The 27,346-nt window shown below is 35.8% G+C and overlaps 1 long non-coding RNA gene across 1 annotated transcript in view; it reads right to left on the bottom strand.

The window, feature by feature from the left end:
* Positions 1-4,400: 4,400 nt before the first annotated feature.
* Positions 4,401-27,346, bottom strand: part of LOC132687831 (uncharacterized) — a 58,645-nt gene continuing 35,699 nt past the window's right edge. Inside the window, exons 2-3 of the long non-coding RNA XR_009614278.1 lie at positions 26,405-26,644; positions 4,401-4,492 (exon numbers count right to left, since the gene is read on the bottom strand). This is a non-coding gene — a long non-coding RNA (uncharacterized LOC132687831). The remainder of the gene's footprint in view (positions 4,493-26,404; positions 26,645-27,346) is intronic.

Genomic DNA, 27,346 nt, shown 5'->3' with positions numbered 1-27,346 from the left:
AAAAAAAAACATTTCACATGCAATTGAAGTAATAAGTTGTATTCATCAGGCAATGACATTATTAAAACATTTTTTTTAGGTATTATTTTTGGAGCATCACAGTGAATGCATAGGGAAATGGAACTCTAGACAGATAAAACACATTTGGGACTACTGTAGTAACCCAGGAAAGAGATAATGGCAGTCTAGTTGAGGAAATTGGAGACAGGCAGCAGGTATGGATTAGAGATATACTTAAGAGGTAGGATCCTGAATGTCAGGATATGAGAAAGATAGTGATCTTGTATCTTTCTTAGATTTCTGTTTTGAATGACGAGATAAAGGTATATTCCATTAGCCAAGATAAGAAATCCAGAAGAAAGGGGGTATAATGTGTGTTAATTAAGTGTTGCACAGTAAAGACCATGGGCAGTCTTTGGTCTGTCCCCTGCACACCTTTCCAACATCAGCTCCTCCTTCTCATTCATCACCCTCCAGCCTGAACAAACAACATGCGTTTCCAAAATTCACCATACTGTTCTTTCCTATGAAAGATCACCCCACTCATGCGTTTCTAAAAGTTACACATTTCTGTACAACTCAGTCCCAAAGTTATTTCCTTCATTAAAGCCTTGTTTTAACTCCCAACATTATGAGGCCTCATGGAATGGATATTGTGTTTTATTCATTTTATTAGCTGTAACTTCTTGTATAAATGCTTCCACAGATATTTTTGGGTAAGGATGACTGACTACATGAACGCTTTAAGAGAGATTGACTGAAAAAATGAATTAATCAACACAATATGAAAGTTACAATGAGTGCATGGGGGTCTTATTAGGGAGTGTCCATTTCTATTGGGAATAATCGTAGGGTGGTTTCCTTGAAGATAAGATTTTTAGGTTGATATTTATTGCCTGGTAAGGTCTTTATTTCACTTAGGGAAAAGTGACTAAGCAAGTATGAATGCTAAAATCCTCAAACATGATTGAGATGCAGATTCTATTTATAAGTTGTACCTCTGACATCTGATATAAGTGTGTCTCATAATTTTTATATTTATTATATAAAGGAACCAATGGAGATTTGAAACCATTAATAATCTGTAATAAGTACAATAAACTCAACTCAGGTCTCTGTACACATTCTTTATGTGTGTGTATGTGTGTGTGTGTGTGTGTGTGTGTACATAGGGAGGTATATATATATATATATATATATATATATATATATATATATATATATACAAATACCTTTCAAAAACCAGTATATTTGCATAGTGTTAGATTTGTTTTTCAAATTTCAAATATTGATAAATTCTAAAGAGATATTTTAAGCATGTTCAACTTCTTGTTCTAAAACAAGAACTGTTTGGGGGTGCCTGGATAGCCCAGTTGCTTGACCATCTGACTTCAGCTCAGGCCATGATCTAGCAGTCTGTGAGTTTGAGCCCTGCTTTGGGCTCTGTGCTGACAGCTCAGAGTCTGGAGCCTGTTTCGAATTCTGTCTTCCTCTCTCCCTGCCCCTCCCCTGCTCATTCTCTGTCTCTCTCTCTCTGTCAAAAATAAATAAAAATTTAAAATAATTAAAGAAAATAAAACAACTGTTTGGGTTGCTCATATCATTATCATGTGTCTGTGTGTCTGTGTGTGTGTGTTTGATTAGCATGTTTCCCTGACTTTCAAGCTCTACAAAAAGCTATTTAATATGCTTTCAAAACAATGCAGATGAGGCAGAGTGGAGAATAACAAAACTATCAATTTCCCTGATTACTTAGTGAAAAAGGAAATAATATTTCATAACCAACATTAAATTGACAAAGTTAGCATGAGTCTTTCCAGTCTAAAACTTTTAATGAGGAGGCTGAGTTACAAGAATGATGACATTGGCTAAGATTTTATCTCTGATCTCCTTTGAATTACAGATTAAAACAACAATTAAATGCTTTTGAAAAATGCCTGATTAGTTGGTTTGAAATTGTAAAATATTTCAGTTGTAAACTATTGTAGAAAATTGTATCACTGAAGATTGCAGATCTGGAATCAGTGACACAGAATTCTTTTCTGTGAGTGTCTCAGAGCACAGTTTTTTCCTGTGGTTGGTATGGTAGATCTGTTCTAGATCCCAAAGAGCCAAATAGTGACATAAACATGCTGACAAAGATACTTTAAAATATGAGGTATTGTTTCATTATGCTATGTAGACCTTATTGAAAGTACCATGTTTGGGAAACAAAATTTTAAGAATTTGGGAAATCAAAATCTAGTAAGAATTTTAAATGGCTACTTCATTTAGTCATAAAGGCAGTACCTTATACTTATTAAAACAAAATATATAGGAGCACCTGGGTGACTCAGTGGGTTAAGCTTCCGACTCTTGATTTGGCTCAGGCCAAGATCTCATGGTTTGTGAGATCCAGCCCCACGTAGAGCTCTGGGCTGACAGAATAGATCCTGCTTGGAATTCTCTCTCTCCCTCTCTCTTGCTGCCCTTCCCCCACTTTTGTGCACTGTGTGCATGTGCGCTCTCTCAAAATAATTAAATTAAAAAATGTATAACTAAGCTAAGGTATGATAACTAAGGTAGGATAAAAAATACATATAAACTCCCTTTTTCGTTGTATCAGTAATTAGTAGTTGTAAATTATATGAAAAAATATTATATTTGAGGTGCTTGGGTGGCTCAGTTGGTTAAGTGCCTGACTTTGGCTCCGGTCATGAACAATATATGATTTCCAACCTGGAAGATAAAAACCTATATACAAAAATGACAAAATTTGATTTGTGCCAGTCTCTCTAACCTCAGAAGATTTTATGTTGTTTTTTTTTTATAGCTCAAGGTATAAATACAGTATTGTATTGCTACAGTTATTTCAACTATAACAAGTCACTAAGTATAACTTTATTAAATGGTGGAAATATTTTATATTTTAAGAGCACCATCAAACAAAAATCACTTAGTACAATGGTAGTAACTGTCAAGTGACTACATTAGCCTATCTCTTTAAGACAAGGTGAAATCCATTTCTACCCTGTGTATAACACTGACTGGACATCATACAAGTGATTGCCAGTTTTCTTTGCCTTCTTTTTCACTCCAGCCCCATTGTTTCTCAGTCTCAGAATTATTATGATATTCTATATTCTTTTTTTTTAAATTTTTAATGTTTATTTATTTTTGAAAGAGACAGGGACAGAGTCTGAGCAGGGGAGGGGCAGAGAGAGAGGGAGACACAAATCCAAGGCAGACTCCAGGCTCTGAGCTGTCAGCATAGAGCCCAACGTGGGGCTCGAACTTACAGACCACGAGATCGTGACCTGAGCCGAAGTCGGACGCTTAACTGACTGAGCCACCCAGGCGCCCCATGATATTCTATATTCTTATAGTTTAGAGTTTTGGTAACGTACCTCCTACCTCAATATCCAGCCATGGCATAGATGAAAGTAGTTAGGGGGAAAGTAGAAAGTAAATAGAAGAAAGAATCTAAAATATTCCTTTAAGAATCTCAACATTTATGTAGCTGATCGTGATGACTGAGCCTGAGAGAAGAGACAGAAAAATAAAGAATGAATATGTAAGTTACATGCCCAGAAAACAAAGTAGGGTTTTATGATGGAACAAAAAGTCAACAGTGTCAAAATTATTCAGTTTAACCCAAGATGAGATATAAATATTATCATTGTATATAGCAGCATGAATTTCAAAAGGAGACCTCAGTGATAATTATTTTGATAGAGTTATTGTGCATTAAATTGATTAAATTTGAGGGAATGGAAACAGAAACATAGTTTAAATGTAGTTAAAAGGGACAGAATTAGTTAGGATGGCAGCAGGAGATAAGTAAATTTAAACTAATTTTGTTTAGCTTTTGTTGTTTCTTATTGTCATTAGAAAAGCTTGGGTTTTGTAATTAAGAAGCAAAACTTGAAAAGATGAGAATAAGGAAGAAAGAGAAGGTATAGTTACTGATATTTTTACTGTATAAAGCAAAAAAGAAAGAAATAAATATACCATATTTGAGTGTATATATTAGAGGGGAAAAAAGACAGGGAGCAGGTAGAATTCAGAAGTTACATAACTGGTTATGGTGTAGTTGATGGGATCTTGAATGATACTTTCTACTTTTTCTCTAGGAGAAAATAGGAGTCAAGGTCATCAAATGAGAGAGTGTGTGGGAGGGATGGAAACAAATTTCTGTACAGAAGTTTTAAAATTTTCATTGTGGAGGGCATGAGATTACCATGATTTTATTTCACTCCAGATCCACTTCAGAGCAACATTGCCCAGGGATTTTTTTTTTCCTTTTTGAGTTAGTATTTACACACTATCAAATGCACAGATCTTAAGTGTACAGTTCAAAGAGATATAAACCACACCCCAGTTAAGATATAGAATGATTTTATTACCCTAATAAACTTTCTCAATTCCCTTTCTGGACAGTCTCCTTGTCACCAAGCAACCAATGTTCTCACGTTTATCGTCATAGCTTAGTCTTGCCTGTTTTATTTCTTTTCTGTAAATAGAATAATACATATATTATTTGGTGACTGTTTTCTTTCACTCAAAATATTTTAGAGATTTTTTTTAAATTTTTTTTTAACATTTATTTATTTTTGAGACAGAGAGAGACAGAGCATGAACGGGGGTGGGAGGGGCAGAGAGAGAGGGAGACACAGAACTGGAAGCAGGCTCCAGGCTCTGAGCCATCAGCCCAGAGTCTGATGCGGGGCTTGAACTCATGGACCGTGAGATGGTGACCTGAGCTGAAGTCGGACGCTTAACCGACTGAGCCACCCAGGCGCCCCTAGAGATTTTTTTTTTATGTTGGTGCATGTGTCAGCAGTCCATTCTTTTTATTGCCTAGTAATATTCCATGGCCCGACTAAGCCACAATTTAGTCATCCACTCACCTGTTGATAGACATTTGATTTGTTTCCAGTTGGGCTATGATGAATAAAGCTGCTGTAAATATACACAAGTATTTGTCTATCACTTGTAGATGTTTGTTTATTATTATTTATTATTATTATTATTATTATTATTATTATTTTAAATGTTCTATCTATTTTTGAGAGAGAGAGAGAGAGAGAGAGAGAGAGAGAGACAGAGTGCAAACTAGGGAGGGGCAGAGAGAGAGCGATACACAGAGTTTGAAGCAGGCTCCAGGTTCTGAGCTGTCAGCACAGAGCCAGATGCGGGCTTGAACTCACAAACCGTGAGATCATGATCTGAGCTGGCCAGATGCCTAACCAACTGAGCCACCCAGGCGCCCCTGTTTATTTATTATTTTATGTCAGCTAAATTAGTCATTTAAAAGATTTTAAGTTGTACTTTTTAAAAATAAGGTAAAATAAAATATTTAATGTTGTTTTTATCCAACATAGTTATGTATTTATACTGAGAGGATTTTCAAGTGTGTTAGTGTCCACCTTCTAGACAAAATTACAGGTTTCTTTTCTCTTTCCATAAAATTTAATTATTTTTCCAAGTGAGCTGTACTTTTAAATATTTTCCATAAAGTTTCTAAAAAGTAGAAAGTATACAGCACTTGGAACATGAGAATTTTTATAACTTTCAAAAATTAGTCTACCTTAAATTTCTCTAATGTGAGATAAAGTTTTTAAAAAAGGAGTTCATGTTTATTCTCTCCTACTTCAGACCTTCTCATTACCTTTTATAAAAAAGTTATGGTTTAAATTTATTAGTTATCAAAGCCTCAGGTTCATGATTAAATCATTTTGACATTTTTGCATGCTCTATTTTAAGAATTGTTAATGCAATTTGCATTCTATTTTGCAAAGCTATTTACATCTATTTAGAATTAATTCTATTTACAAGTTTCAGTGGTCAGTGCAATCTATCAATCACATTTCTCCAAACCTAAATTTCTAAAGGTCGTTTTTTTTAACTTCATGGATTGATCATAACTTCATTTCTTTTCTTCCAGTACTAAAATTCAAATTTTATTCCACCAATTCTTATAAATCTCATCTTTTTTTCTCTCAATGTATAGCCTCATTAACAACTTGACTGAGCAGAGTGTTGTTAATCATAATATTTGACAGTCTCTGTCATAAAAGTCCTATATGGATTTTGTGCCAATGTCTTACAGAATTTAGAACTTCAATGGAGGAAGCTGAAACCAGGCTTATTTCTCTTTCTGTGCTTGCAACTCTTTGATATGATTTTTGTGGGGGGGGGTTCCTTTTTTGTTTGTGTTCCCTTTTCTTTATATTTTTCGGAATTTTTTCTTGGGACTTAAACTTTTAAATTTTATCAGGCTATGCTTAAGTAGCTCTTCCTCTTTCATCAATTTTAATCTGGGGTTCATTACAACCTATATATCTAAGTTTTCTTCAACCAAGGAGAGATATTCTGTTATTTATAAACTGTCAAACATGAGGCATTATCATTTTCTGTCTTCCATATTTATTCACTTAATGATTACCTGTGGTTCTGCATCTTAACTTCTACCTTCTGAGAGATTCTCAAATATGTCCTTTATCTCAATTATCTATTTGGTTTTCTGTTGCTATTGATCATGTTATAGTTTTTAAATTGCTAATTTATGTTTGTGTCTTTAGATTCCTTTCTAATTTATTCCAGTTCCCAAATGTGATCACGTGTCATAGAATATATTCGTTCATCTCTTGATTCATAGGGTCTGTGCTTTCTTGAATTTTACTAAATGTACATGTTTAATTCTATCCAAATTGTATTTATCTTTTCTACCTTTATATTTTATTTCAAAAGATAGATTTTATTTTATATGTTATTATCATTTCCTACCCTTTGTATGTATTTTATCATCATCATCATCATTACTGAAGAGAGGAAAAAAGAGAAAGAGAAAGGAAAAGAGATCTAATAATACCTTTACACAGAATTTTGTAGGGATTATATATGAAATAATCACCATCTACATTGATTATTTTTAGATTTTTCAGGTGGTGCCTTAGTTCAAGCTGCTGTTACAGGATACCATAGTGTGAGTAGCTTAAGCAACAGAATTTTTTTTTTTCTCCACAGTTCTGAAGGCTGAGAAGTTTAAGATCAAGGGGTCAGCAGTATGTGATGTCTGATAAGGGCACTTTTCCTGGTTTGCAGATGGCCATCTTCTTGTATCTTCACATGGTAGCAGGGCAGAGAGAGGAAATAAGCCCTCCCATTTCTTCTTACGAGGGCCCTAATCCTATTCATAACCCCTTCAACTTCATGACCTAATTACCTCCTGAAGACCTTATCACCTAGTACCATCACAATGGGGCTTAGGACTCAATATATGAATTTGGGAGGTGACACACATATTCAGTCCATAACAGATGACCAGATAATAATTGGTTCTTTATAAAGGAGTCAGGAAATACTCTTAGAAGAAATTGACTATGTGGTTTCTTTGTATTTTTAAAGGTGTTTCAAGTATATTTCTGAGTTTAGTTTTCTATTTGTTTCATCTTCCTATTCACATTTAGCTGTACGTTATTTATTATGGTATGTGGTATAGCTCTGTCTACACTTCTTTCTGAACTTATTTCTTGTCTCATCAGAGTAAAGATATACTGATCCAGAAAGAAATGGCTGTGTTAGGAAGAAGTCCCATCTGCATGATTCTGCAGTCCTTAGACCTCCTTTCATAGATGCTTTGAACAGCCTTTGTTATCCAGTGTTCATAAAGTTTCCATGCGATTTGTCTCATTTGCCCCATTGTCTTTCTTACTTCAAACTATTGCTTCTTCTAAGCAAATTTTATTTATTGGGACTTGCCCAGCAACCCTCTATTTATTTTCTTTGTAATTAGGAAGATAGAAAAAAGAGAAGAAACTGTTTGCACAGTAGAGTTACAAATCCCTGAGTTACAATGTTTTTATTTGTTGGTTTGTCTTCTTAAAATACATGTGAACCAGAGCAAGTTAATTAACTTCTCTGGGCCTCAATTTAATATGATCAATTTCACCCTCAACAAGAATATAAAACAAGTCATATATTAAAATAATGTAGAATACCTAAGTTATAGTGTATGACCTTATTCATATTTTATAGAGCAACCACGCTTTCCTTTCTCTCTTTATCACTTATCATTGAATCTTACATCCTGCCTGTAGAAAAGAGTTCCTTCTAAAACTGTATTATTTTGGTTTCTGGCTCTGATCTCAAGAGTAACCAAAGTGACAGTAGACATGATAAGTAGTATCCACACACAAAAAATTCTAAATTGGCACCAAAATAATAACTAAAGGGCTAAGATTTCACTTATGTAAAGTAGCATTGTTCCAGAGAGAAATGGTAGCCCATAATTCTCTTACCACCCTCTCTTCTGCTCTGGCTCATTGCCCTCTTTTATTTTCTTCCTGGTAATCATTGCTATCTAAAACTTGTGGCTACTTCTTCCTTGGCAGCCATCAGGTATTCTCTGTTTACACAATGTAAACCTTCTGAGAATAAAGCCTCATTTCCTTCTTGTTCACTGCGAAATCCCTAGCACTTCAATCTAGCAAGTTGTAGGTGCTCATTAAATATTTATTGAATAAATGAATGGAGTTTAGCACATTATTCTTCAGAGGGAATACTTGAGTAAATTTTTCTCAGAATATCATCTTTGTGGTGAATGCACGTTTTAAAACAGTAAAACCATTTGCTTCATTTATTTTGCCACTAACTCTCCATAAAAGTAAAATAAAATAAAAAAATCTGAGTGAATGACTAGAAATAGTTAAGTGGTCTAAATGGCAAATGATTATTGAAATTTTGCAGTGCTATTTATATAAGAAAGCAAATCTATTTGGAGTAGTAGAGGAGGCCTACTTAGACTTAAAAGATTAGTAGCTAACTCACAATGTTATACAATGTCAAATCATGAGAGTGCCACATATTATAATAAGTTAAAAAGAATTACACATATAAAGCACAGATCCCTGGCTGGGGAAAGGAATTCCTCTCTATACATTTTGTCATGAAGATCACGTGCAAAAATGATAGCAAACTGTGAAACATTTAAGAGTGATGAACAGTATCTCTTAATGTGACTACATAACCACCTATATCAGTGAATCTCAAATGTTGATATATATATACATTTTCCCAAAAGGGAAATCTTAAAATTCATCTTATAATACAGAAGTTCTTAGAAGTAGGAGTAAAACCTGAGAGTCTACATTTTTAACAACCTCTCAGGTGATGCCCATTGAATACCACCTTGTATAGCAGGAACCAAGCTTAGAGAATATGTAATGCCTTTAACAGAGATTCTATTTTAGTAGCTCTGCCCCAGAGTTTTCTGTGAGTATATACTAACTGTGCTAAAATCTAGCCTGATATTGAAATTTGGAGGTCAGATAATAAATAGAATATTCACATCAGGGACTTTTCCCATTGATTCTGAACATACTCAGGTCTCTAATGAATAGTGTGCTAAAACAATGAGTGATTGAAAATAGGAGCCCTCTGGATGAATTAAAATTCTGCTTATTTTGTGCAACCAGCAATAAGACATGAAAATATTATGGGACTTTGAATATGAAAGACTTGTCCTTCTTATGAACATACTCTGGCTATGGATGGTTAAAATTATTTAAATACCTTATTTAAGAGGTGCTAATGCATAGCTGATAGAATTATAAATTGCTTACACCACTTCGGAAAAGAATTTGGCAACATTTATCAGGAGCCACAAATGCCTTCTTATGCTAATTTGGGGGTTCAATACTTATGAAATAATCTTTTTACATATTTTAAAGTTTTAGGTATGCAAAAGTTCAATAAATAATTGCCAATAATAGGAAATTTGAAAACTCATACATGTTTAATAATTGAGTGTTTAAGGGAACCTGTGTAGCTTAGTTGCCTAAGCACCCAGCTCTTGATTTCGACTCAGGTCATGATCTCACAGTACCTGGGATTTAGCCCCACATCAGGCAGGCACTGACAGCATGGAACCTGCTTCGGATTCTCTTTCCCTCTTTCTCTGTCCCTCCCCCACCCAGGTGCGTGCGTACACTGTCTCTCTCTCTCTCTCACGTGCAAAATGAATAAATAAGCTTAAAAAAAAATTTGGGTGTTTGAACTGTGACATATACTTTCTATTTAATATTATTTACCCAGAATGAAAATGTCTAACTATCTCATCCAGCTCCTTCCCATAAACATTTGATTCCCTATAAGTTAAAATACTCTCTATTCTGGGTGTTCTTCCAAGCCAACAGAGATTGTGAGATACCATTAGGTACAAGACACACTCCACTTCAGATTCAGAGCCATTTAAATGTCGAAAAAATGTATCTTATAAATAATGAGGTTCGCTATAACAATGAGATATAGGCAATAGTTACCACAATTCAGAAAAGAAAAATGCAGCTAAGTGGATTGCAGTAAGCAGGTGAGGCTCCACAGGGGAAGTAAGGAGAAGAAAAAATTTTGTAGAACATTCAAAGCAGGTAAAAAAGAATAGTGAAGGAGGGCATTTGGGTAAGCTATGGTCTGACTGGCAAAGAGGATTAGTGGAAGAGTTTTGAAAGTTGGAGCTGGAATAAAAGTCTTCTAGAAGAAGAAATTGGCAATAAATACCTATTACCAGATAACCTCTGCATTTATGGAAAACTACCTAGAAAAGGAGAGAGGTAAAGTAGTCAAGCTTCTTTGTGTATCTTACTAATTAATAAAACAAAAAAATCAATAATTATAATTTATTGAAATACTCCTATAAGCTAGGCATTTGAAATGGTCCTTCATTGATGAGTTTTAAATTACTCCTCACAACAGTTTGCAAGGCATACATCATGTAACTTGTAGTAGATGGCATTGTGTCTTCTGACAATGTCTTAGGTCAGAGGACCTCCATGCTTTGCTTCTTTTTTCTTGGTATGTAAAACTACTCCATCAATGGGAAGCTGCAACTTTTATATGATGAAACACCTCTGGTCCCCAAAATTGATTTAAGCTGGGCCCTTTGCAACATCACTGTGCTTCACTCTCTCAAACTACACTGATTGATGCAGTTGAATAGTATCAAAGACAGGAGGATTCTTTCAGGATTTCTAACTGGAGCTGGGGAGGCAAAATCCTTTGCTCTGTGGTAAGTGGAAGAAAGTGTAAACAGAAGACTATGAAGAAAACATACAAATCGAGCAAAGATTTGTCATGGAGAGACAATGAAATGCATTTATATCTGTGGTGCCATATCCTTGGATCTGGTTTTTATCAAGTAGCTTCGTTGTTTTACAAACTTAGGATTATGTGGCTATACCAGGATCACTGAAGTCTCTGTGAAATAGAGGTCTTAGCAATCCACACTCAAAATCCAAGGTCATGTATGACACTTAATAGATGGAATAAAGTAACCTTGTCAAGATCACACAGTCGTAGTAGAGATGAGATTTGAAGTCAGGTCTGTTTGATACCAAAGACCATTCTTTCCATCTACCAGCACTTTCTAATAGAAGTTTCTGCATCATTCAGTGTGACAACTATAAGCTACATGTAGTTCCTGAGCCAATGGTGTGGCCAATATACCAAGGAACTGGTTTTTTAAAATTTTTCTTCCATTGTAATTCATTTACATTTAAAATTAAATAGCCACATATGATTATTAGTTACCATATTGGACAGCACATCTTTGACATGCACTCTTTAAACTATTATTGAGTTTCTACTTTCTAGTGGACATTGTACTATCCGCTAGCTATTGTATATTCCACAAGCTACTTTTCTCAAGCAAACCTCCATAATAATTCTGATAGTCATATATCATATGAGTGATATTATATGTATATGTATATAAATGAATTATGGCATCTCATTTACTTGGGTAGAAATAGAAACGTTATTTTACTTGCATAATATATAATATAGATAATTAGCACATATATTGTAGTACTAAAAGTTATAATGGTTGGCAGAACATGGACTGAGAATTAGGATTGCTAGATTCTAAATCTAGCCCTTACAACTACCAGTATTAGTATATAGGGTTTCTCTACAAAAGTATCAAGAATTAGTTTAATTTATTCTTCTTACTTGAATTCACTTGAGCTTTTATACTACTTGAACTTCATGTACAGCTTCCTGACTAGGTTTGGTAGTGGTTCATCTTAACAAGATAGAATCACCAACTTTTCAGTACTAGAGGAAGTTAACATCTCAAGACCAGAATGGCACATGCTTTCCTCAGCCTTCTTTGAGATTAAATGGGGTTTTATAAAAGGTGAGATATTTCTGTGTGTTGAACAGTGGATAGCATATAGTGCATACAGAATAAATGTTGCAAATGATTATAGAACCACAAGATTTGAAAGAAAAAGAAAAATTACATACCAGAAAAGACTACATCAAAAATTTTATATTCAGGAAATTACAAATGATATTGTTGACCAGAAAGGAGGATAGTGAGTGGCTGGGAATTGATGTCAATAGTCAAAATTAAAACTGAGATTAGGTTAGGAAACAGTAGCTGCAGCCACACCCCAAGACAACTCTAAAAGAATATAGAAGAGCCATTATACTGTTTCATCTGTATTTATATGTAGCAATTCTTTTTATGTTGAACTAAAATCCAGAAATGCATTGGCAGCCTCAACAAGGGAAAGAGTCCAGGTATAATGAGAAGAATTTGAATTTCAGAAACTTATAGGAAGGAAAGCCAGCTGGAGAAAATCCAGTATATTTGTATATAGATATAACAAACGGAAACTTATCAGGTATGGTATGTTAGAGACTATTTGTGTTTCTAAAAGTCCCCATTATCACTGAAGCACAAGAGTAGGTTGAAAGAGCAAATGGTTTGCTTCACCTAATAAAAAAGTATTCATTCACCTTGATAGATCCTCATCTCTCCCAGCTGTACCCATTTCAGGGTCATTCCACAAAAGAGAAGCTCAGGCTTGTTACTGTGATGTAAAGTGCATTGCTAGCAAAATGTCATTCCTTATATTCACGGATGAATTCAGCAAAGACCTGGAACCATTTGATACAGTGACTGAAACCAAAAATGTGTGGTTTACAAATACAGAGTGATTCACATAAAATCTGAATCTGCAAGCTTTAGGAAGTCTGTGTGAAAAATAAAACTCAGTAACCTGTCGTTATACTTCCATGTGTGTTGTCAAATCAGTTTTATTTTTTCAGGCTAAAGAAATAGTTTAGAACTGTTGCTAATACAAAACATCTTTTCACATTTGCAGGGTGGGTTTACTGGCTCTAGACAAGAAAGCACACACTGGAACAAAGGACTTTTTTAGCAAGTGTGCAGACAGATACATAATATCCAAATGATTTAAACTGTGTAGACGCAGGATTTACATTCAAACTAGAAGATATTTATTTCTCTTCCTCTTTGAAGTTCTTGTATATATTTTCATATCATTCTAATGCCTTTCTATTCTGATTCTCACCATTGTAAATTTAACTTCTAAGAATTTAAATAGTCATGAGCTGTATTTGTGCCCAAAATATCTATTATTGGAGACATAGAAACTCCCTAGAAGTTGCAGTTCGTATAATATCATCACACACACATATACATGATATGTGCTTATACAGTTGACCCTTGAACAACATAGGCATTAGGGGCACTCACCCCCTGCAGAGTCAAAAATTCACATATAACTTTTGAATTCCTCAAAACTTAACTACTAATAGACTACTGCTTACCAGAAACCTTAATGGAATAACATGATCAGTTAACACATATTCTGTATAAGTATTATACACTGTATTAAGGTAGGGAAAAGAAAATGTTATTTAAAAAAACTATAAGGAAGAGAAAATACATTTACAGTGCTGTCCTGTATTTATCTCCCCCCCCAAAAAATCTGCAAGTTGGCCTGCACAGTTCACACCCCTGTTTCTCAAAAGACAGCTGGTATATATATATGTATTGCCAGCAGTACATGTGAATATGACACATTACAGCATTTCTGGCATATTATCAGTGAACAATAACTACCAGTATTCAGAGAAAACTATTGCTCCTGTGAATCTTCACAAGATTCTTATAAAATTTAAGTCATGGTTAAGTCAAGTTAAATCATGATTTATTACAAGGTTTAAGTCACCTGGATTTCCAAAATATTTGGCTACATTCCCAACGACTTGGTAGGGAAGAAATACTGAGGGGCACCTGGGTGGCTCAGTCATTTAAGTATCTGACTCTTGATTTTGGCTCAGGTCATGATCTCATGGTTCATGAGATTGAGCCCTGCATTGGGCTCTCAGAGCCTGCTTCGGATTATCTCTCTCTCCCTCTCTCTGCCTCTCTCTCACTCTTGCTCTCTCAAAATAAATAAATGCAATAAAAAAAGAAAGAGACCGGAATATTCATCTGAAAGACTGAAAATACTAGGTCTGATATTTGTAAATGATTAGCATCTTCAAATATGAAATATAATTCAAAATTTCTAAGAATGGAGAAAGGATTTTGCTATATGTGTAATCATAGGAGAATAAAAGGCGCACATTTACCAAGCAGGACCTAGGATGTTAAAACAATGATTCTGGAGTAAGCATTGGTGTATGCTTTTCAGTAAGTGTGAGAAGAAATATAACAAATGATGTAAAAGACAGGAAGGAAACTGTGAAGAAACAATTTTCTCTGTCCTTAGTAATCTGTAGGTATGAATGAGATCATGTTAACAGTAACAACACACGTTTATGACATGTATGTCCCAAACACATGAGCAGAACCTCAGAGTCCAAGTGAAACCTCAGTATTTTTGGTGAGCTGTAAAGAAAGTCCCACATGTGGTAACAAACAACTCCCATTGCCACTCTAAGACTTACTAGGACAGATACCTGTTTTGTTTCCATGTCTAGCTAAGATGCTGGAGCCCTTAAGTTGACAAATCTACCGAGTGTTCTGTTAAATCTTGTTATTATCTGCACTAGCGAGTAAAAAGGTATCTTCCTATTCTAAATAAATTTAGCTATTTATTTTAAAGAAAATAAAATTAATAAAATAAAATTAATAAATCAATTTGATTATTTTTTACCAAAATAAACATCTATAAGCAGTCTGAAGAGCTGATGGAGATGAAGGTCATTAACTTAAAACTCTTTAGGAGATTCAAAAAGATAAGATGTGGCCTTGGTTAGTAAATAATTTAAAGGTAAGCATATTATTTTTCTAGATTCAAACACATTAGTGTCCCTAAACTAACTCTCTTTACATCCAACTCAAGGACATAGTTTAATGGTAGAAATCAAGTCTAAGGGGGCTAAAACAATTTGTCACTTTAAAGTAGTTACAAATGACTGTTTTTGGTTTTTTACAAAGAAAGCAAGTCAGTGAAACTAAGTCATTCATTCAACAAATAGTTACTGTAATTTTACCAGGAAAAAGATAACACACTGTGTATTTTGGGATAACAATAAAGAATCAGACTCGGATGCTACCGTCAAAAAATCATGTAGTCAGATAGAAAACATATGGTAAAATTATATGTGATCATTCTGTCATAAGACTATAAGATCACTTTAGAGTTTGTGGTATTAACCACTACCTGATAGTGTGTATAGTAAGAAGGGGGAAAGATACAGATTAAGGAATTAAAATCAATACAGAAAAGTTTTCAGGAATATATGTGGCATACAAAGGAAAATAAGTTACTCAGTTTTGATCCTGGACAAAAATAAGGAAAATGTGTAGAAATTATTCTGGGGGATTAGAATATGGAATGTCCATCCTTTATATGTGAAACTCCTTTATAACTTAATAAGATAATTATAGATTTGTTTTTGTTGTTGAGGAAAATGGTGAGATCTGACATATGCATTCATGAGACAAAACTTGAGGGGTGGGAGAAGGCTTGGAAGAAGTCAGACCATTTAGAAGGCCAATGTAGTCTAGGCAAACAAGATCTAAACAATTAGACTTAAAGAAGCATCTTAATGTGACAAGAATCTCAGGACTAGAACTGACAGACACCATCAGTTGACTGCCTATAGAATGTAGGAGGAACAAGATCAAAGATAATCTATGGTTTTTAGTTTAGGTAATCAGCATGATATTGATGTCATTGGAAGATCCTAAAAGCTCAGAGGTAAACTGGGAGGTAATGTGATGTGTTCTACTTTAAAAGTATTAAGCGTGATGGGGCGCCTGGGTGGCTCAGTCAGTTGAGCATCCGACTTCGGCTCAGGTCATGATCTCACAGTCTGTGAGTTCAAGCCCCGTGTCAGGCTCTGTGCTGACAGCTCAGAGCCTGGAGACTGCTTCAGATTCTGTGTCTTTCTCTCTCTCTGCCTCTCCCCCGCTCATGCTTTATCTCTCTCTACCTCTGTGTCAAAAATAAATAAACATTAAAAAAATAAAAAAATACATAAAAGTATTAAGCATGAGGTGGTCCCCCGTGTTCTAATGGGAGAAGGCAGAAAACAGAAATATGGGCTTGGGATTCAAGCTTGAAGCTACTAGAATTTAAGTCACTGAGAGCTTCATAGTGATACTGAAAGTACACTGATTGTGAACGATGTTGTTATGAATGATACTGGTAAATGATGGTAGAAAATGTATAGACCTATCCCCCAATGATTTTAGCAATCAAAAAAAGAGATTAGGTGCTGTTTTAAAACCCTGGAGCAAATAAAGGTATGTATCAGTTATTGGCTACAATTTGAAGCATCACTTTACTCTGGGCATTAGTAGAGACTCAACCATCTTTATAAGGGCAGAAAAACCCTGGTACCAAAACTTTACTTGACATTATAAGAAATAATTCACAAATACCCCTCACGAATATGGATATTAAAGTCCTTAACAAAATATCAGGAAATGTAATCCATCAGTATATAAGTACAGCATGACTATGTGGGATTTGTTTCAAAAATGCAAGCTTGGATTCACATCAAAAATCAATCAATGCACATTGTCATATTAACAGAATAAAGGAGAAAAAGCATATGATCATCTTAACATGCAGGAAAAACATGTAAGAAAAAATAATGTGCATGTGTAACAAAACTTTCAATGAATTAGGAATACAAGGGCACATTGTAAACCTGATAAAGGACATCAAAGTAAATCTACCACTGTAATAACTAATGATGAAGTATTTCCCTCTGATTTCTCCTTAGATCAAGAATGTCAAACATGTGTATTCATATCACTTATATTTAATATTGTACTGAAGTCCCAATCAATGAAATGAGACTATCAAGACAAATAAAAAGACAAAAGATAGGGAAGAAAGAAATAAAACTTATTTATTTGCAGAACACATAATTTTTTGCACAGAAAATCCCAAGGAATCTACAAAACTAGAGATAATGGTTGAATATAGCAATTTATTAAGATCCATTTCCTGCTGGTTTATTGATAGGCAGTTGATTGTTTTATTTTGTAACAATCAACTGTCCATCTCTATGCAAGAGCAAATAATTACAAGGTGAAAAAATCCACTTAGAACGAACAATATGTCCATCAACATAAGAGATAAACAAATTGTGGTATATTCATAAAATGTAATTATACTCAGTAGTATAAAGAATGAACTACTGATATATACAACAATTTGAATGAATCTTAAAAATATGTCGAGTGAAAGAAGTAAAAGCATATACCTGTAAGATTCTATCTGCATAATATAAGCAAACACTAATTTGTGGTGATAGCAATCAAGAATTGGTTGCCTATGGGAGAAGGTAATTAACTGGAATGGGACATACATGAATGGTATAGTCATTGAAATACTGTATGTCCTTATTAGTGTGATTTCACATGGGTGTATATATTTATGAAAACTTCAGTTCCACACTTCTGACCTGTGCAGTTTACTGTATATAAATTTTACTTCAATAAGAAAAAAAATTATCCTTGATCCTCCTGTAAAAAGTGCCTTAGAAAAGTCAATGATAAAGCCAAAGAAAATTACATAACCAGAAGAAAAATATTGATTAAAGTAAAATAATCTTGCCTTATAAAGAATAAATCAACATAGAGGAAATATATTTTTCCTACTAAAATAACATGCATATGCAGTGATATAAATAAATCATAGAGAAATAAATCCTTGTTTTGAGTAGAGGAATTAAAGAAATATTAGACCAATAAGATTTGGCTGTAAGAAAGGGAAATAATTTTAAATTCTTATCCCAGTAATGATATTCACCCAGGTCCTATCTGACTTGAAATACTCAAGGGTAGAAGCTGTCATAATTCCCCATTGACTTAATTGGTGTCACAGGTCACCAATTAAACAGTGCATATTTGGTGCACCACTGGGGGAAAACAAAGACAATGGAAAATCTCTGAGATGGTAGGTAAATAGAATATGGGAAAACCAGTAGCATATGCACAAGCCATTTTTTGTTTCCTCTACTTATCTGTATATTCAATAGGCAAAGAAACTGTGTCATAGACGGATCCTTGATCCTTGGGAATTATAGGAGGGCAAACATGTCTCAGTTCAGAGAGAAAGACTCAGAAAATGAAGTTACCAGGACATTTGGGTCATTGGAAGGGGAAAAAAGTCCTCCTCAAGAATGGATGCAGGTCAAAGAACATGAATCACAACGCAGAATCACAAGAAGAAGTCAATTGTAAAATCTCTTTGACTAATTCATATGCGGAGAACTGCATCAAGAAATCCACTATGTCCTCTAACATGAAGGAAAAGGGCAGCTTAGACATGGCCTCAGACATCAGGTCAGACTAAAACTGAAGAAAAGTACATTCTATAACCTCCAATGCAGCAAAGAGCACTGGGCCTATGGAAATTACTACATTTTCATAAGCCCTTTCACCTGCATCTACAATGAACTCTGTTCAAAATCACAGGTCAAACAAAGAGAAAAGGTGAGGAATTATAAATTCTTGGAAAGTATTCAGTCTCCCAGAACTGAGGCCATTGCGCTTATCAATCTGGGGTATAGTAAAACCGCAGGAGTAGCTATCAAGAGATCTGTGACCAGCATGCATGCCAAGAATCATTTTTCACAGCTGTGTATCTAAGGTGAAATCAATTTTATTTTCATAATTTAACTTTATTTATTTTTTATTTTTTTAAGATTTACATCCAAATTAGTTAGTATATAGTGAAGCAGTGATTTCAGGAGTAAATTCCTTAATGCCCCTTACCCATTTAGCTGATCCCCCCTCCCACAACCCCTCCAGCAACCCTCAGTTTGTTCTCCATATTTATGAGTCTCTTCTGTTTTGTCCCCCTCCCTGTTTTTATATTATTTTTGTTTCCCTTCCCTTATGTTCATCTGTTTTGTCTCTTAAAGTCCTCATATGACTGAAGACATATGATTTTTGTCTCTCTCTGACTAATTTCACTTAGCATAATACCCTCCAGTTCCATAGACATACTTGCAAATGGCAAGATTTCATTCTTTTTGATTGCCAAGGAATACTCCATTGTATATATATACCACATCTTCTTTATCCATTCATCAGTCGATGAACATTTGGGCTCTTTCCATACTTTGGCTATTGTGATAGTGCTGCTATAAACATGGGGGTGCATGTGTCCCTTCGAAACAGCACAGCTGTATCCCATGGATAAATGCCTAGTAGTGCAATTGCTGGTCGTAGGGTAGTTCTATTTTTAGTTTCTTGAGAAACCTCCATACCGTTTTCTAGAGTGGCTGCACCAGCTTGCATTCCCACCAACAATGCAAAAGAGATCCTCTTTCCCCACATCTTTGCCAACATCTATTGTTGCCTGAGTTGTTAATATTAGCCATTCTGACAGGTGTAAGGTGGTATCTCATTGTGGTTTTGATTTGTATTTCCCTGATGATGAGGGATGTTGAGCATTTTTTCATGTGTCGGTTGGCCATCTGGATGTCTTCATTGGAGAAGTGTCTATTCATGTCTTTTGCCCATTTCTTCACTGGATTATTTGTTTTTTGGGTGTTGAGTTCGATAAGTTCTTTGTAGATTTTGGATACTAACCCTTTATCTGATATGTCATATGTAAATATCTTCTCACATTCTGCCTGTTGCCTTTTAGTTTTGCTGATTGTTTCCTTTGCTGTGCAGAAGCTTTTTATTTTGATGAGGTCCCAGTAGTTCATTTTTGCTTTTGTTTCCCTTGCCTCATGAGACGTGTTGAGTAAGAAATTGCTGTGGCCAAGATCAAAGAGGTTTTTGCCTGCTTTCTCCTCAAGGATTTTGATAGCTTCCTGTCTTACACTGAGGTCTTTATCCACTTTGAGTTTATTTTTGTGTATGGTGTAAGAAAGTGGTCCAGGTTCATTCTTCTGCAAGTGGCTGTCCAGTTTTCCCAGCACCGCTTGCTGAAGGGACTGTCTTTATTCCATTGGATGTTCTTTCCTGCTTTGTCAAAGATTAGTTGGCCATACGTTTGTGGGTCCATTTCTGGGTTCTCTATTCTATTCCATTGATCTGAGTGTTCTTGTGCCAGTACGATACTGACTTGATGATTACAGCTTTGTAGTATAGCTTGAAGTCTGAGGTTGTGAAGCCTCCTGCTTTGGTTTTCTTTTTCAAGATTGCTTTGACTATTTGGGGTCTTTTCTGGTTCCCTAAAATTTTAGGATTATTTTTTCTAGCTCTGTGAAGAATGCTGGTGTTACTTTGAGAGGGATTGTGTTGAATATGTAGATTGCTTTGGGTAGTATCGTTATTTTAACACTATTTGTTCTTCCTATCCAGGAGCAAGGAATCTTTTTCTATTTCTTTGTGTCTTCTTCAATTTCTTTCATAAGCTTTCTATAGTTTTCAGTGTATAGATTTTTCACCTCTTTGGTTAGATTTATTCCTAGGTATTTTATGGTTTTTGGTGCAAATGTAAATGGGATCGATTCCTTGATTTCTCTTTCTGTCGCTTCATTGTTGATGTATAGGAATGCAACCAATGTCTGTGCATTGATTTTATATCCTGCAACTTTGCTGAATTCATGAATCAGTTCTAGCGGTTTTTTGGTGGAATCTTTTGGGTTTTCCATATAGAGTATCATGTCATCTGCGAAGAGTGAAAATTTGACCTCCTCCTGCCGATTTAGATGCCTTTTATTTCTTTGAGTTGTCTGATTGCACAGGCTAAGACTTCCAATACTATGTTGAATAACAGTGGCAAGAGTGGACATCCCTGTCTTGTTCCTGACCTTAGGGGGAAAGCTCTCAGTTTTTCCCCATTGAGGATGATATTAGCATTGGGTCGCTCGTATATGGCTTTTATCATCTCCAGGTATGCTCCTTCTATCCCTACTTTCTTGAGGGTTTTTATCAAGAAAGGATGCTGTGTTTTGTCAAATGCTTTCTCTGCATCTCTTGAGAGGATCATATGGTTCTTGTCCTTTCTTTTATTGATGTGATGAATCACGTTAATTGTTTTGTGGATATTGAACCAGCCCTGCATCCCAAGTATAAATCCCACTTGGTCGTGGTGAATAGTAATTTTTTAATGTATTGTTGGATCTGGTTGGCTAATATCTTGTTGAGGATTTTTGCATCCAAAAATCAGGGAAATTGGTCTGTAGTTCTCCTTTTTAGTGGGGTCTCTGTCTGGTTTTGGAGTCAAGGTAATGCTGGCTTCATAGAAAGAGTTTGGAAGTTTTCCTTCCATTTCTATTTTTTGGAACAGTTTCAAGAGAATAGGTATTAACTCTTCCTTAAATGTTTGGTAGAATTCCCCTGGAAAGCCATCTGGCCCTGGACTCTTGTTTTTTGGCAGAATTTTGATTACTAATTCGATTTCCTTGCTGGTTATGGGTCTGATCAAATTTTCTATTTCTTCCTGTTTCAATTTTGGTAGTGTATATGTTTCTAGGAATTTGTCCATTTCTTCCAGATTGCCCATTTTATTGGCATATAATTGCTCATAATATTCTCTTATTATTGTTTTTATTTCTGTTTTGTTGGTTTTGATTTCTCCTCTTTCATTCTTGATTTTACTTATTTGGGCCCTTTCCTTTTTTCCTCTTGATCAAACTGGCTAGTGGTTTATCAATTTTGTTAATTCTTTCAAAGAACCAGCTTCTGGTTTCATTGATATGTTCTACTGTTTTTGAGGTTTTGATAGCATTAATTTCTGCTCTAATCTTTATTATTTCCTGTCTTCTGCTGTTTTTTGGGTTTTATTTCCTGTTCTTTTTCCAGCTCCTTAAGGCATAAGGTTAGGTTGTGTATCTGAGATCTTTCTTCCTTCTTTAGGAAGGCCTGGATTGCTGTATACTTTCCTCTTATGACCGTCTTTGCTGAATCCCAGAGGTTTTGGGTTGTGGTTCTATCATTTTCATTGACTTTCATATACTTTTTAATTTCCTCTTTAACTTCTTGGTTAGCCCATTCATTCTTTAGTAGGATGTTCTTCAGTCTCCAAGTATTTGTTACCTTTCCAAATTTTTTCTTGTGGTTGATTTCGAGTTTCATAGCATTGTGGTCTGAAAATATGCACGGTATGATCTCGATGTTTTTGTAGTTACTTAGGACTGATTTGTCCCAGTATATGGTCTATTCTGGAGAACATTCTGTGTGCACTGGAGAAGAATGTATATTCTGCTGCTTTAGGATGCAATGTTCTGAATATATCTGTTAAGTCCATCTGGCCCAGTGTGTTATTCAAAGCCATTGTTTCCTTGTTGATTTTTTGATTAGATTATCTGTCCATTGCTGTGAGTGGGGTGTTGAAGTCTCCTACTATTATGGTATTACTATCAATGAAATTCTTTATGTTTGTGATTAATTGATTTATATATTTGGGTTCTCCCACATTTGGCACATAAATGTTTACAATTGTTGGGTCTTCTTGGTGGATAGACCCCTTGATTATGATATAATGCCCTTCTGCATCTCTTGATAAAGTTTTTGTTTTAAAGTCTAGATTGTCTGATATAAGTGTGGCTTCTCCGGCTTTCTTTTGTTGACCATTAGCATGATAGATGGTTCTCCATCCTCTTATTTTCAATCTGTAGGTGCCTTTAGGTCTAAAGCGGGTGTCTTGTAAACAGCATATAGATGTATCTTGTTTTCTTATCCATTCTGTTACCCTATGTCTTTTGATTGGTGCATTGAATCCATTGACATTTAGAGCGAGTACTGAAAGATATGAATTTATTGCCATTATGATGCTTGTAGAGTTGGAGTTTCTGGTGGTGTTCTCTGGCCCTTTCTAATCTTTTGTTGCTTTTGGTATTTATTTATATATATACATTTTTTTTTCATTTTTTCTCCCCTCAGAGAGTCCCCCTTAATACTTCTTGCAGGGCTGGTTTAGTGGTCACAAACTCCTTTAATTTTTGTTTGTCTGGGAAACTTTTTATCTCTCCTTCTATTTTGAATGACAGCCTTGCTGGATAAAGAATTCTTGGCTGCATATTTTTCTGATTCAGCACACTGAATATATCCTGCCACTCCTTTCTGGCCTGCCAAGTCTGTGGATAGGTCTGCTGCAAACCTGATCTGTCTTCCCTTGTAGATTAGGGACTTTTTTTCCCTTGCTGCTTTCAGGATTCTCTCCTTGCCTGAGTATTTTGTGAATTTGACTATGATATGCCTTGTTGATGGTCGGTTTTTGTTGACTCTAATGGGGGTCCTCAGTGCTTCCTGGATTTTGATGTCTGTGTCTTTCCCCAGGTTAAGAAAGTTTTCCACTATGATTTGCTCACATATCCCTTCTACCACTATTTCTCTGTCTTCCTCCTCTGGGACCCCTATGATTCTGTTGTTGTTCCTTTTTAATGAATCACTGATTTCTCTAATTCTTAAATCATGCTCTTTTGCCTTAATCTCCCTCTTTTTTCTGCTTCGTTATTCTCTATAAGTTTGCCCTCTATATCGCTGATTCTTCTGTTCTGCCTCGTCCATCCTTGCTGCCGCTACATCCATCCATGATTGCAGCTCAGTTATAGAATTTTTCATTTCATTCTGGCTTTTTTTTACTTCTTTTATCTCTGCAGAAAGGGATTCTAATCTATTTTCGACTCTAGCTGGTTTTCTTATTATCGTGATTCTAAATTCTGGTTCAGACATCTTGCTTGTGTCTGTGTTGGTTAAATCCCTGGCTTTCGTTCCTTCGTGCTCTTTCTTTTGGGGTGAATTCCTTCGTTTTGTCATTTTGAAGGGAGAAAAGGAATTACTGAGGTATAAAAATTGAAATTAAAAAATTAAAATAAAAAAATATTAAAATTAAAAATTAAAAACACACCCACACAAAAATCGAATAGATGATGCCAGATCTTAGGTGTGTTGGTCTGGGTGCAGAGAGTGGTTTGACAGATTAGAGAAACAAACAAACAAACAAACAAAAAAATGGGCAGGGAGAGAAAGAAAAAGGAAATCGTTTGAAAATTTGAAAAAATGAATACACTAAAGTAGACTAAAATACACAAAAGTAGAGAATATAGTAGAAAAAATTATAGAAAGATATTTCTAATAAAAATTAAGAAGAGGGGTGCCTGGGTGGCTCAGTCAGTCAGTTAAGCGTCCGACTTCGGCTCAGGTCATGATCTCGCGGTTCATGAGTTCAAGCCCCGCGTCGGGCTCTGTGCTGACAGCTCAGAGCCTGGAGCCTGTGTCAGATTCTGTGTCTCCCTCTCTCTCTCTGACCCTCCCCCGTTCATGCTCTGTCTCTCTCTGTCTCAAAAATAAATAAACGTTAAAAAAAAATTAAAAAAAAATTAAACAGAAATGTGAATTTTTTGGTTTTCTGTATTTAAGAAAAAAGAAAAGAAATGAAAAAGATTTAAAAAAAGAAAAAAGAAAAGACAAAAAAAAGAAATCGTTTGAAAATTTGTAAAAGTGGATACCCTGTAGTAGACTGAAATTAAATGATGGGAGTAAGATAGAATTTTATTTATTTATTTTTTTTAATTTTTAATGTCTATATTTGAAAGAGAGAGAGTGGGGGAGGGGCAGAGAGGGAGACACAGAATCGGAAACAGGCTCGAGGCTCTATGCTGTCAGCACAGAGCCCGACGCGGGCCTCGACTCACGAACCGCGAGGTCATGACCTGAGCCGAAGTCGGACGTTCAGCCGACCGAGCCACCCAGGTGCCCCGTAGAATTTGAAAAATTTACATAAAAGCAAAAAATATAGTAATAAAATTAAATTAAGATATTTTAAAAGAAAATGAAAGTAAAATTGAAGTTTTTCTCTTTCTGCATTCAAGAAAAACAAAATAAATGAAAAAGAAAAAAAGAAAAAAAAAGAAAGAAAAGGAAATTGTTTGAAAATTTGAAAAGGTGAGTACACTGAAGTAGACTAATATAAAACGATGGAAGTAAGGTAGAATTTGAAAAAATTTACACAAAGGTAAAGAATATAGTAATAAATATTAAAGACAGATATTTTTAATAAAATTTGAAAATAAAAATGAGTTTTTTCTCTTTCTGTATTCAAGAAAAAGAAAAGAATTGTAAAAGAGAAAAAGGAAAAAGGGAGAGAAAAAAAATTAAATAGATGAACCTGCTAACAGATTGAAGTAGGACTGAAATTGCTTCGTTTTCTCCTAGATGTCAGTCCATATAGCTCTTTATAGTCCATAAATTAAGCTGGTGGTGAGGTTTGTGTTCTTGAAAAGCGAAGTTGGCCCAGTTGAGCAGGGCTCGGTGTAACAGCTCCGCTCTCCCCTAGATGGCGCTGCTAGCCTACTGGGGTGGATTGTTGCGGTGCTCCTTGGTGTGCATGCGCATGCAGGGGAGCAGTGAAAAATGGCACCACCCAGCCACCCAGCCTGTTCTCCCAGATCAGCAATCACACACTGGTCCTCCATCTTCAGCTCTTGACCACTCCCCACTTTTCCACTCTCTGTGACCAGGCCCCAAGCAGTACCTCTCTCCCAAATTTTATCTCAGATGCGGCTGTTTTCCCCGGCCCCTTACTTCCGAAGGACTGCGGCTTTGACCTGCTCCGCCCCTCTGCAGGAGGGTCTCACCAAGCAGTGGCTGAATGAGCAATGGCCGAATGTCGGCTGCACCCAAGGAATGCCCGTTGGACTCTGCTGTTGCAGGTGCCCCAAGACTGCAGCCAGGTGGCAGCCCGCCCCCCAGAAAAGATCGCGTAACAGCGTAGCCTCAGCGTTTCAGGGACCATGGAAAATCGCACACACACATCTGGCAACAGGCTTCACCCTCAACAACCTTGCCCTAGTACCAGCAAATGTGGCTGCCTTCCGGGGTCTGCTGGGACCAGGTGGCTTCAACAGTCTCTACCAAATGTCCTTCCAGCAGTGGAACCACTTTTCCCCGTGTGGCCCGAGAATCTCCCGGACCCCACTCTGTTCCTGGGGATTCACCTTTCCCACCAGAGCACCGCTAGGTATTGAGCTGTGGAGTTGCAGCCTTTGTGCTCCCCTTGTTTACAGTCTTAATGGAATTTAAACCCTCTCCTTTCTCCCTTTTTAGTCTAGTCCCTGCAGTTGTTTCCAATTTTCCACTTTCTCTCCAGCTGCTTTTGCGAGGGGCGCTTTTCCCGTATGCTCCCTCCCTCCCCAGTCTCTGCCCTCTCCGCCCGCTAAAGGGGTTCCCTACCTTTCAGGGCTTCTTGCTCCCGAAGTTCAGCTCTTCATGTCATGTACCTGCTGAATTCTGTGGTTCAGGTTGTGCAGATTGTTGTGTCAATCTTCCAATCAGTTTTCTAGGTGTGTAGGATGGTTTAGTGTTGGTCTGGCTGTATTTCATGGATGCGAGACACACAAAAAGCTTCCATGCTGTTCTGACATCTTGGCTCCTCCTCCAGGTGAAATCAACTTTTAAAACTCCCAGTGTTAACTTAACAAAATTATAAATTAATAAGAAATAAAATTTGGTGAAATGTATAAATACTGTACATTAGCAAAAGTAAACTAAAAAATATAAAATTAGAGTGGAAAAAAGACCCATGAAGACATTAAAATTAAAAACAGCCATCATTAGCTGTTTTTTGTGAAGGATAAAATGACTCTAATATATAAATGGTTCTAGAGCATAAGATGGAAAACTAAAAAATGAAAGGATATAGCTTGTTTCATACAAGCTTAGGTTTTGACATTCAATCATAGATTTTAATCCTAATTCTGCCACTTTTTCATCAAAAACTTTGGCAATTCAGTCCATTAAATTTTCCTGAACTATATAATAGTTCTAAGTAGTGCTAGTAATACCTAATTCTGTGTGCATTTTTTTAAACAAACCAAATCATTTTATCATGCAGTTTCCTTCTACTGGAAAATTCTAAAAACATTATAGAAATTCTACAAGATACTCAATATAAATCTGTAATCATTTTCCTCCCCCAAAGGGTGGGCAACCTTTTTGTTCTTTAAAAGTCGAAGGATTGGGTCACCTGAGTGGTTCAGTTGGTCAAGCATCCAACTCTTGATTTAGACTCAAGTCATGGACTCACAATTGGTGAGATCCAGCTCCAAGCTGTCAGTGTGGAGCCTGCTTTGGATTCTCTCTCCCCCCTCTCTCTCTGCCCCTCCCCTCCTTGCA

Source organism: Panthera onca, chromosome A3 (genome assembly GCF_046562875.1).
Source record: "Panthera onca isolate mPanOnc1 chromosome A3, mPanOnc1 haplotype 2, whole genome shotgun sequence".
Lineage (NCBI taxonomy): Eukaryota > Metazoa > Chordata > Mammalia > Carnivora > Felidae > Panthera > Panthera onca.
Note: the sequence above shows the minus strand (reverse complement) of the source record. Positions and strands in the feature narration are given on the sequence as shown.